Source organism: Gorilla gorilla, chromosome 14, assembly GCF_029281585.2.
Source record: "Gorilla gorilla gorilla isolate KB3781 chromosome 14, NHGRI_mGorGor1-v2.1_pri, whole genome shotgun sequence".
NCBI lineage: Eukaryota > Metazoa > Chordata > Mammalia > Primates > Hominidae > Gorilla > Gorilla gorilla.
Window position 1 is genome coordinate 88,286,222 of NC_073238.2, and position 10,113 is coordinate 88,296,334.

The following is a 10,113-nucleotide window of genomic DNA, read 5'->3' on the forward strand; positions in this document are numbered from 1 at the left end:
TATACACTGTTAGTGGGAATATAAATTAGTTCAACCTCTATGGAAAACAGCATGGAGATTTCTCAAAGAAATAAAAATAGAACTGCCATTCAACCCAGCAATCCCATTACTGGTTATCTACCCAAAGAAAAAGAAATCAAATTTAAAAAGACACCTGCACTTGTATGCTCATTGCAGCACCATTCACAACAGCGGTTATGGAACCAACCTAAATATCCATCATCAGTTGACTGGATAAAGATAATGTGGTGTATATACACCATAGAATACTACAAAGCTATAAAAAGAATGAAATCATGTCTTTTGCAGCAAGATGGATGTAGCTTGAGGCCATTAACCTAAGTGAATCAACACAGAAACAGAAAACCAAATACTGTACATTCTCACTTATAAGTGGGAGCTAAACAATGAGTACACAAAGCCATAAAGATGAAAATAATAAACACTAGGGACTCCAAAAGGGGGAAGGGTGGGAGGAGGGTGGGGATTGAAAATTTACGTATTGCTACAATGTTCACCATTTGGGTGATGGGTACACTAGAAACCCAGTCCCCAGCAGTATGCAGTATACTCATGTAGCAAACATGCACATATACCCCCTGAATCTAAAATAAAATAAAACTTAAATATATATAGATGAAAAAAGAAATATCCACAAGTAAAATTATATTTATTTACATTTCTTTAAATGATATATGAGAGTGCTTTGTTTTGTTCTATTCACCAGCACAGGTTATTATGATATTCTGATCTTTGCTAATTTAGATACGAAATACTATTTAATTGCCATCTCAATTTATATCTCTTGGATTACTAATATAGCCATTCTTTTCATACTATATTTGGCTACCTTACTCAAGTTTCCCTATAACTAGAAAATCTTAGATGATCCCAAAGTTTTGTGGATTACCCACTGATTATTACTGGCGCAAAAGGAAGCTCTTCGCCGGGCGCGGTGGCTCACGCCTGTAATCCCAGCACTTTGGAAGTCCGAGGCGGGCGGATCACGAGGTCAGGAGATCCAGACCATCCTGACTAATATGGTGAAACCCCATCTCTACTAAAAATACAAAAAATTAGCCGGGCATGGTGGCGGGCGCCTGTAGTCCCAGCTACTTGGGCGGCTGAGGCAGGGGAATCGCTTGAACCCGGGAGGCGGAGGTTGCAGTGAGCCGAGACCGCACCACTGCACTCCAGCCTGGGCGACAGAGTGAGACTCGTCTTAAAAAAAAAAAAAAAGAAGCTCTTCATTGTGTCATTGTCTTTATTTTGTATCTGACCTCTTTTCTGAGCTCAGTTATTAGATCTAGTTATTGTCGGTTGACTCTCTTGGGTTTTCCAGGTAGTGAATTTTACCCTCTGCAAGTAATGATAGTTTAGTATCACTAAGAGATATACCTTTTATTTCTTTTGCTTACTTTTTTTCATTGGGTTTTCCTCCAGAAAAATATTGAAAAATGATAAGCAGGATTATATTGCAAGTTTCTTTATTTTTTAACATTCAAATAATAATGTTGGCTTTGATTTGTGATAAAAATGCTTTGTCAGATAATATAAACATCTTTCTATCTCTAGTTGACTGAAAGATTTATAATAAAGTGTTTAATTTTTATCAAAGGCACTTTTAACACTTATTATAATAAAATATGTTTTATTATTTTGTTTCTTTTGTTCTATCAATGTGGTAAATTACATACTAGATTTCCTAGTGTTAAGCTATCACTGCAATTCTAAACTAAATGATGTTTTTCCAAAACCTAATGTTCTTTTCAATGCTTTGGTGGAATTGCTAATTTTTCTTATGATTTTGTATCCTAGAATCTTATTTCTTCTTGTTACCTTTGTCAAGTTTTGGTAACATGTTATGCTAGCCACAGGTAATAAATATACTTTAATGTCCAGAGTTTTATATGCTATATAATAGCTTCATTAGCATAAACATAATTTATTATAAAAAGATTTTCTAAAAAATTATAATAAGACCTATGAGGGGATGCACGAAAAGGGAGTAATACTTTGACAACTTCGTTTATTTCTTTTGTGACTATTTGTTCCTTCATTGTTGTTTTAACTTCTTCCTTTTTCTCTATTTTTAAAATGTATATATTTCCTAGAAAAATTATATCTTTCATCAAGTTTTTCCAAGTAGATTGGCAAAGAATTATGAATAATATTCTCTGATAATTTTTAATTTCTTATTGGCCTATAGTTACAACATTTAAATTTTTACTATGTTTTTCTCGACTAAAACAGCCAGATTTTGTCTGTACTTTTCACTGAAACTGATCTTAGATTATTTATAAATCCTATTTATTTCTATTTTTTCATTCATTATTTTCTACTTTGACATTTATGAATTCTCCCTGCTTTCTTTGCTTTATTTTGTTGCTACTTTTCTAGCTTCTTGAGTTAAAATTTTAATTTACTTGATTTTATTCTTTCTTGTTTATCAAATAAGGTCTTTAAATTTCTGAATGTGTATGTCTTGGCTGTGCCCTCTAAGCATCCATCTTTTATACAGGAATTTATAGACACACAAGCACAAGTTCTAGCTTCAGTTTTTGGGAAATGTATCTAAAAGCCCATATTCAAAAGAGATAAATGTGCAAGTGTGAGAAATTTGAGAAGTATGGTGAAATGTCCATTAGCTATAACTAACTGGAATCATTTGGTTGGATTTGTGTGCAATTTTTTCCATTTTAAAAGCAAATTGTATGGGAAAGAAATCCTCACATAGCTTATGCATTACAATTTTGGAATCTTCAAGGGGATTACTTGGGTCAATGCATATTTATTCTAAACTTCCATGCCTTTTTCAATTTTTTATAATGATCAATCATGTTCAGAAGGATATTCTGAGGCCCTGCAAGATTATCTTCAGAAGTTACATTACTATACTAGTGTTAGAAAATATTACACTATTTACCATACTAGTGTTAGGAAATATTATAAATATATTCATATAAGGATTGGATGAATATCTACAAGGATTTTGACAACGAGAAGTTTCTATTCAATTCTTGACAAAATACTTCATTCTCTGACATTTAAATTAAACCCAGTTATATAGTGGTTATTATATATCACTAATAATAATGCTTACATTTACTGCATACTTACAATGAGTCAGTTAGTATTCTACCACTTTTTGTGTATTTTCTTATTCTTTAAGGCAACCTCATGAAAAAGGCAGTGATGAAGAGAAGAGGCACAGTGGTTAGGTCACATGGCCACTCGGGGACTCAGACCCAAACTGCCCCAAGAGCCCATGTTCTTAATTGTTTTCCTTTTTTTTTTTTTTTTTTTAGGTTGGAGTCTCACCCTGTTGCCCAAGCTGGTGCAGTGGCATGATCTCGGCTCACTGCAACCTCTGCCTCCTGGTTCAAGCAATTCTCCTGCCTCAGCCTCCTGAGTAGCTGGGACTACAGGCATGCGCCACCAGGCCCAGCTAATTTTTCTTTTTTTTGTATTTTTAGTAGAGATGGGGTTTCACCATGTTGGTCAGGCTGGTCTCGAACTCCTGACCTCAAATGATCCGCCCGCCTTGGCCTCCCAAAGTACTGATATTATAGGCATGAGCCACCGTGCCCGGCCTCTTAATTCTTTATGACACTACCTAGTAATGGGTTGAAAAATGTGAGGCCACAAAACCACAAGAGAAATGCCCTGTGTGAATTTACCTTTGGCAGGGATGAGGCAGGATAATGTGACCCAGCAATGTGGCAACATAACTCTTTGTAAAGCTAACCCACCAATGTGGGTGACACAATGACTCCCCAGCTCAGAGACACAATCCCTTAAAGAAGATCTGTGACAGCCCCTGCCATCGCAGGAAGGGATGATGTCCGTTCTAGCATTCACATGAACACCTGGACTGTTTCTAGATTATCTTCCAAATCATGTATAAATTTTCCATCAATGGAATCTAATTTAAAGGAGGTACAATGCCCCAGTATGATGCCACACCCAAAAGGAGTATGTGGTTTTGTCTGTGACATCAGTGTTGGGAACCAGGTGCAACGTCCCTCGCAGATCACAAGACGTGCCCTCAAAATAGGCCACCCTGAAAGTATGTTTTCTTTTACTTCCATACATTCTTTCCGATTTGGCATGGGATGGGAACTTTGGGTTTGCTTCGGGGGCGTCCTTTGTTTTTAAAAAAGCTAATATTCATTTCCTCATTTTCCTTGGCAAAAAATAAAACAACAATAATAGTAATAACACTTGGCACTAACAATGAGAACCCCAGGAAAGATTAAAAGTGGCAACTACAGTAACGAAGCTACTCCACTGGGTAGCTTCATTCAAGGGAACACTCAGAAGATTCACTTAAAAACACCAATATGTATATGTATCACATTTTCTTTATTCATTCATCTTGTGGGGGAGGTGGGCAGGTGGGAATGGCTAATAGTTAAAAAAATAGAAAGAATGAACAAGACCTCATATTTGATAGCATAACAGGGTAACTATAGTCAATATCTTAATTGTACATTTTAAAACAACTAGCAAAGGATAAATTCTTGAGGAGGTGGACACCCCATTCTCCATGATGTGATTATTAATACCTAGTATTTGATAACATAACAGGGTGACTACAGTCAAAATAATTTAATTATACATTTAAAAATAACTAAAAGAGTGTAATCGGATTGTAACACAAAGGATAAATACTTGAGGGGTTGGATACCCCCCATTTCCCATGCCGTGATTATTACGCATTGCATGCCTGCTTCAAAACATGCCATGTACCCCATAAATATACACACCTACTATATGCCCACAAAAATGTTTAAAAATTTAACCAAAACCAAAACCAAACACCAATATGTATATAACCTTAAATTTTCTATTGTCATACATTTATTAAGAGTTTGCCATACCTTGGTAAAAATTAGACAAAAGATGGTAACCTTATTTTGACTCTTATTCTGGATGAGCGGTTAGGTATTTCACAGCACAGGCCCTTCTTTGCAGGAACCAGTGTCTGTCACTTTTAACGCACTTTGAACCTTCTCTGCCAAGTGCTTATGAGTTTCTCTTAGTTCTTGTACTTGCACAGTCACGCAATGTCTTCTTTAAAAAGGAAAAATAAAAGACCTTGAATAAAACAAACAGTTGATATTGATCTAAGCTAACTACAAAGGAAAGTAATTAAAGGAAGGATCATTATTCCTCTGATGCAATTTTTAATCGCCCCCGCAATATATTCTCCACCCTGATTAAACCGCTACATTCAGAGATTTCAACTATTGTGTTCGAGGTTTCATGCAGTATAGTCCACTTGAATCACCTCATGAAAGTGAGCAAGGCAGGCTCATTGGGTTGTCATGAGCCTTTTTGTTTTTTTTAAGTCCCTGGCAAATAACTTCAATAACAAGAAAGAGTTTACAGACGTGTAGTTGTATCAACAAGAAATGAGTTTCCATTGACTGTTGGTCCAATTGTGTCTTATATTTACTTCATTGAATTCAAATGAGAGGAAACAAAGCCTTCAAATTTAAACTGTATCTTTATAGAAGCTTTCCTACATTCTCTTTTCTTTTTCTTTTTCTTTCTTTTTTTTTTCTTGAGACGGAGTCTTGCTCTGTCACCCAGGCTGGAGTGCAGTGGTGCGATCTAGGCTCACTGCAAGCTCTGCTTCCCAGGTTCACACCATTCTCCTGCCTCAGCCTCCCGAGTAGCTGGGACTACAGGCGCCCACCACCACGCCTGGCTAATTTTTTTGTATTTTTTAGTAGAGACGGGGTTTCACCGTGTTAGCCAGAATGGTCTCGATCTCCTGACCTCGTGATCCACCCGCCTTGGCTTCCCAAAGTGCTGGGATTACAGGCGTGAGCCACCGTGCCCAGCCACATTCTCTCTCTCTCTATAAAACACCTGGTATATCGAACATGCTATATATGAATAAAACAGAATAGTTTGAGTTCTTGTGGAAAGGAAGTTAATTTTGTTCCAGCATGGTCAGTCTTCAGAACATATTCCTCATTTAAGAAAAGCAGAATAAAATATATATAACTCACTGTTTTTGTTACATTAATTTGCTATTTATTGCTTTTTCCTCTAAATATTGAGCTACTCATAATTTCATAACAACACTAGATGTTGTAATAGAGCATCTTGTCTTTAGCATGATTTCACCTCTCCTTCATGTGAAAGTCTTTTCTATTTTTATTACTAAATTATTTCATTCCGATTCTATTCTCTGTACTATTTATTGTTTTTTTGTATATATTATGCCTCCCACTTAGATTGCAATCTCCTTGCAAAAAACGGAATATATCTTTCCTTCTTTGTATTTTTACCATCTGACTCAGTCCTGTAAATGCAGTAGATAAAGAAGAAATGTTTCTCGATTATGATTTGGAGTTTGTTTAATGAAAGTTATTTTTTTAAGTGAGAAAATATTAATGTGATACATGTAAAATAGTAGTAAAACCAAGAGGATCAATAATATTTATGAAGCATGTATGACATACCACCCACTATATATACTTTACATAATATAACCCTTGAGGTAGTTATTTATTATTTCCACTTTTCAAATATGGAAATGAAGACTCAGTGAGGTGAGGTTCAGGAACTTGGCCAGTGCCAAACAGTTTAAGAGCTGCAGAGCCAGGTGTTAGGTCTGGCTGACTCTAAAGCATGACCTCCCTCCATTATGCTGTAATGCCTTTCATGAAAACATTAAAACAGCACCTTTAATTAAAAACAGATCTTGGCTGGGCACAGTGGCTCACACCACTGTGGGAGGCCAAGGCACTCTGGGAGGCCAAGGCAGGAGGACAGTTTAAGCCCAGGAGTTTGAGGACAGCCCTGGCAACATAGTGAGACCCTGTCTCTACAAAAAATAAAAAAAAAGTAGCCAAGTGTGGCGGTGTGCGCCTGTAGTCCCAACTACTTGGGAGGCTAAGGTGGAAGGGTCGCTTGAGCCTGGGAGGTCGAGGCTGCAGTGAGCCATGATTACACCACTGCATTCCAGCCTGGATGACTGAGCAAGACCCTGTCTCAAAAACAAACAACAACAACAAACAGATCTTACATTCGGTCCGTAAAATGTTGCTTGCTGCCAAAGGTGGTGATTTCTTCTCTTCTTCCATTGATGATCACAGGGGAAAGGAACCCATCACCATATTGTGCAAAGTTAAGTGTACAAAATGGACTGTTAAAGAATAGATTTTAAAACCTGAGAGAAAATAAATGTCTGAACCCAAATCAGAGAATGTAAATGAGTGACAACTCAATGAGGAGAGGAAATTCCCAGCAAAGAGATTGTGACAGCATGAGAAAAAAAAGATGAGGGTAAGTAAAGGAACTGATAGGATGTCACTATGTGGGTAAAAAGGTAGGGAGAGGAGAAAAGATATATATGGATATGCATAAAATATTTCTGGAAGCATCCATAAGAAATATTGTTTGCTCCCAAATAGTGACATTGAGTTGAGGGAGATTGAGAAATAGAAAGGAGATTTTTCACTACATACTCTTTTTTGTGTGTTGAATTTTATAAAATCTAAGTTAAAAATAAAAATAAAATGCTGGGCCAGCTATGGTTGCTCACACCTATAATCCCAGCACTTTGGAAGGCTGAGATGGGAGGATTGCATAAGGCCAGGAATTCAAGACCAGTCTGGTCAACCAAGTGAGACCCCATCTCAAAAAAAAAATAAAAAGCAAATGAAGAGACTAACGTGGCTCTATAAGTATCCCTTGAACACAGAACTAAAAGATATAACAGTAATAGTAATAACAAAGTTTTGTATATGTCTGAAATACATAATTTATAAGGTGTTCTTGCATGTATTATGTAATTTAATCATAATTTCATAATGGTGTTCCTTATAAGATGGGATATGATTTAGCTTTATTTGACAAAGAAGCTTAGATTAAGCAACTTGACCCAGGTCGTGTGGGTAATAGATGGGACTCGAATGCTTTGACTCCAGCCAAGTTCAATACTTCCATCATACAAAAGAGGGCAGGAGAGAAAAATCATCCAGAAACACATGAAGAGCACCCTCAACCTGTTAGAATAGGGTAGACAGAGTAAAGCCCAGATTAAGATAAAGCTAACAAAAATGCAAAACACTGCAAATTTAAATATAGTCAGAACAAGAACAAGAATTTCCTAAATCCCACTTCCTGTGAAAGATGACAGAGAGAAGATGAACTTGGCCACATTCTAATTTGCTTTTATCATCTCTGTCGACATGATTGGCTGGAAAGAAGGAAGACACTTGAGAAAAACAACTGAAGTCTGAGATTAGTTAAGGGATAAAAAGAGAGTACATAATTACTCTAATGAGCTTGAATCTCATTACCCATTGAGATTACACTCTGGATACAAAATGAGCTTATGTTAGTGATCTGTGGAGGACAAGAGAGGTGCTGAAAGGCTGAATATATGTACATCTCCATTTTTTAAAGGGATGAAGAAAACAGATCTTGCAAACCACATGCCATAAACTGGGTTTACTATTGACTCTAGAGATAATTCTAGATAGGATTAACAATGAAATCACTTAGAAACCCTTTAAAATGCCCTAGTCACAGAATGGAATCAATGTTTTAATTAGATTATATATTAGTTTGCTTGGGCTGCCAAAATAAAATACCACACATTTGGTGATTTAAGCCACAAAAACTTATTTTGTTGTAATTCCGGAGTCTAGAAGTTTGAAACCAAGGTGTTAGCAGGGTTGGCTTTTTCTGAGGCCTCTCTCTTGGCCTACAGATGGCTGTCTTTTCCCCATGTCTTCACATGGCCTTCCCTTTGTACCTGTGTTTAAATTTCCTCTTCTTGTTAGGACACCCATTATATTGGATTAACCTACCTTGATGACCTCATTTTAACTTAATTACCTCTTTAAACACTATCTCCAAGGTCAGTTACATTCTGAGCCACTGGGGAGCTAGGACTCTAATATAGAAATTTTGGAAGGCTACAATTCAGCCCATAACAGATTTCTTTTTATTTTTAATGATGATATAGCTGAAAACAGAAAAACAATATACCTTTTCTTTTTTTAACTAAGATGGATGGTTGGTGTGTTAGAATCAAATGGAGTATTCTTCCAAATTATATTCCCTGCTCCTACCCCACACATAGAGATTCTGGTTATTCAGTATTCTCCTCCAAAATTCTTGATACAAACATATATGATCACCTTTGATCACATAGTAAAGGAGAGGTGAGGATATGATTTCTTGATCCTCAAACTTCAGGGCAGGGATAGTGGTGGCAGAGACCAAATGTCTGAGATGTACCTGCAGGCAAGAAAGGAAGGTCCCTGAACCATCTAGGGCTGGGAAGAGGCCACAGGACATAATAACAGAAAGTCCTGAAAGGGCCTCTAATGACTGGAGCTGTACAGTAAATGGACAGGAGTCTTCTTAAGGTAATGAGTTCACTACACAGGATGGATAGAGTTGTAGGTGGGATTTGTATTGAGGATAAAGTGTTGATTTAGATTCTACTACCAATCTATTGATTCTATCATTTATGATTCTCTTATCATTGAGATAAGAAAATTAAATATAGAGAGATTAGTTATCTTAAAGGATAGGTCCAAGTTCAGAGGCTACACCTGAGATTGTACATTGATAGAAGCCTATTTTATACAGTCACATACTGAAGAAGGATGTTTTAGTTAACAATGGACTGCACATATTAATACAATGGTGATCCCATAAGATTATAATAGAGCTGAAAAATTCCTATTGACTAGTGGCATCATAGCAGTTAAATCATTGCACAATTATTTTTTGTAAATTTAGTGTAGCCTAAGTGTACAGTGTTTATAAAGTCTGCAGTAGTGGATGGTAATGTCCTAAGCCTTCACATTCACTCACCACTTACTCACTGACTCACCCAGAGCAACTCCCAGTCTCACAAGCTCCATTCATGGTAAGGGCCCTATATGGGTGTACCACTTTTTATCTTTAATACTATTTTTTTGCTATACCTTTTCTATGTTTAGATACAAAAACACTCAACACTGCACCACAGTTTTCTACAGTATTCAGTATAGTTATATACTATGCAAGTTTGTAGCCTAGGGGCCATAGGCTATGTCACATAACCTAGGTATGTAGTCTGCTATATCATCT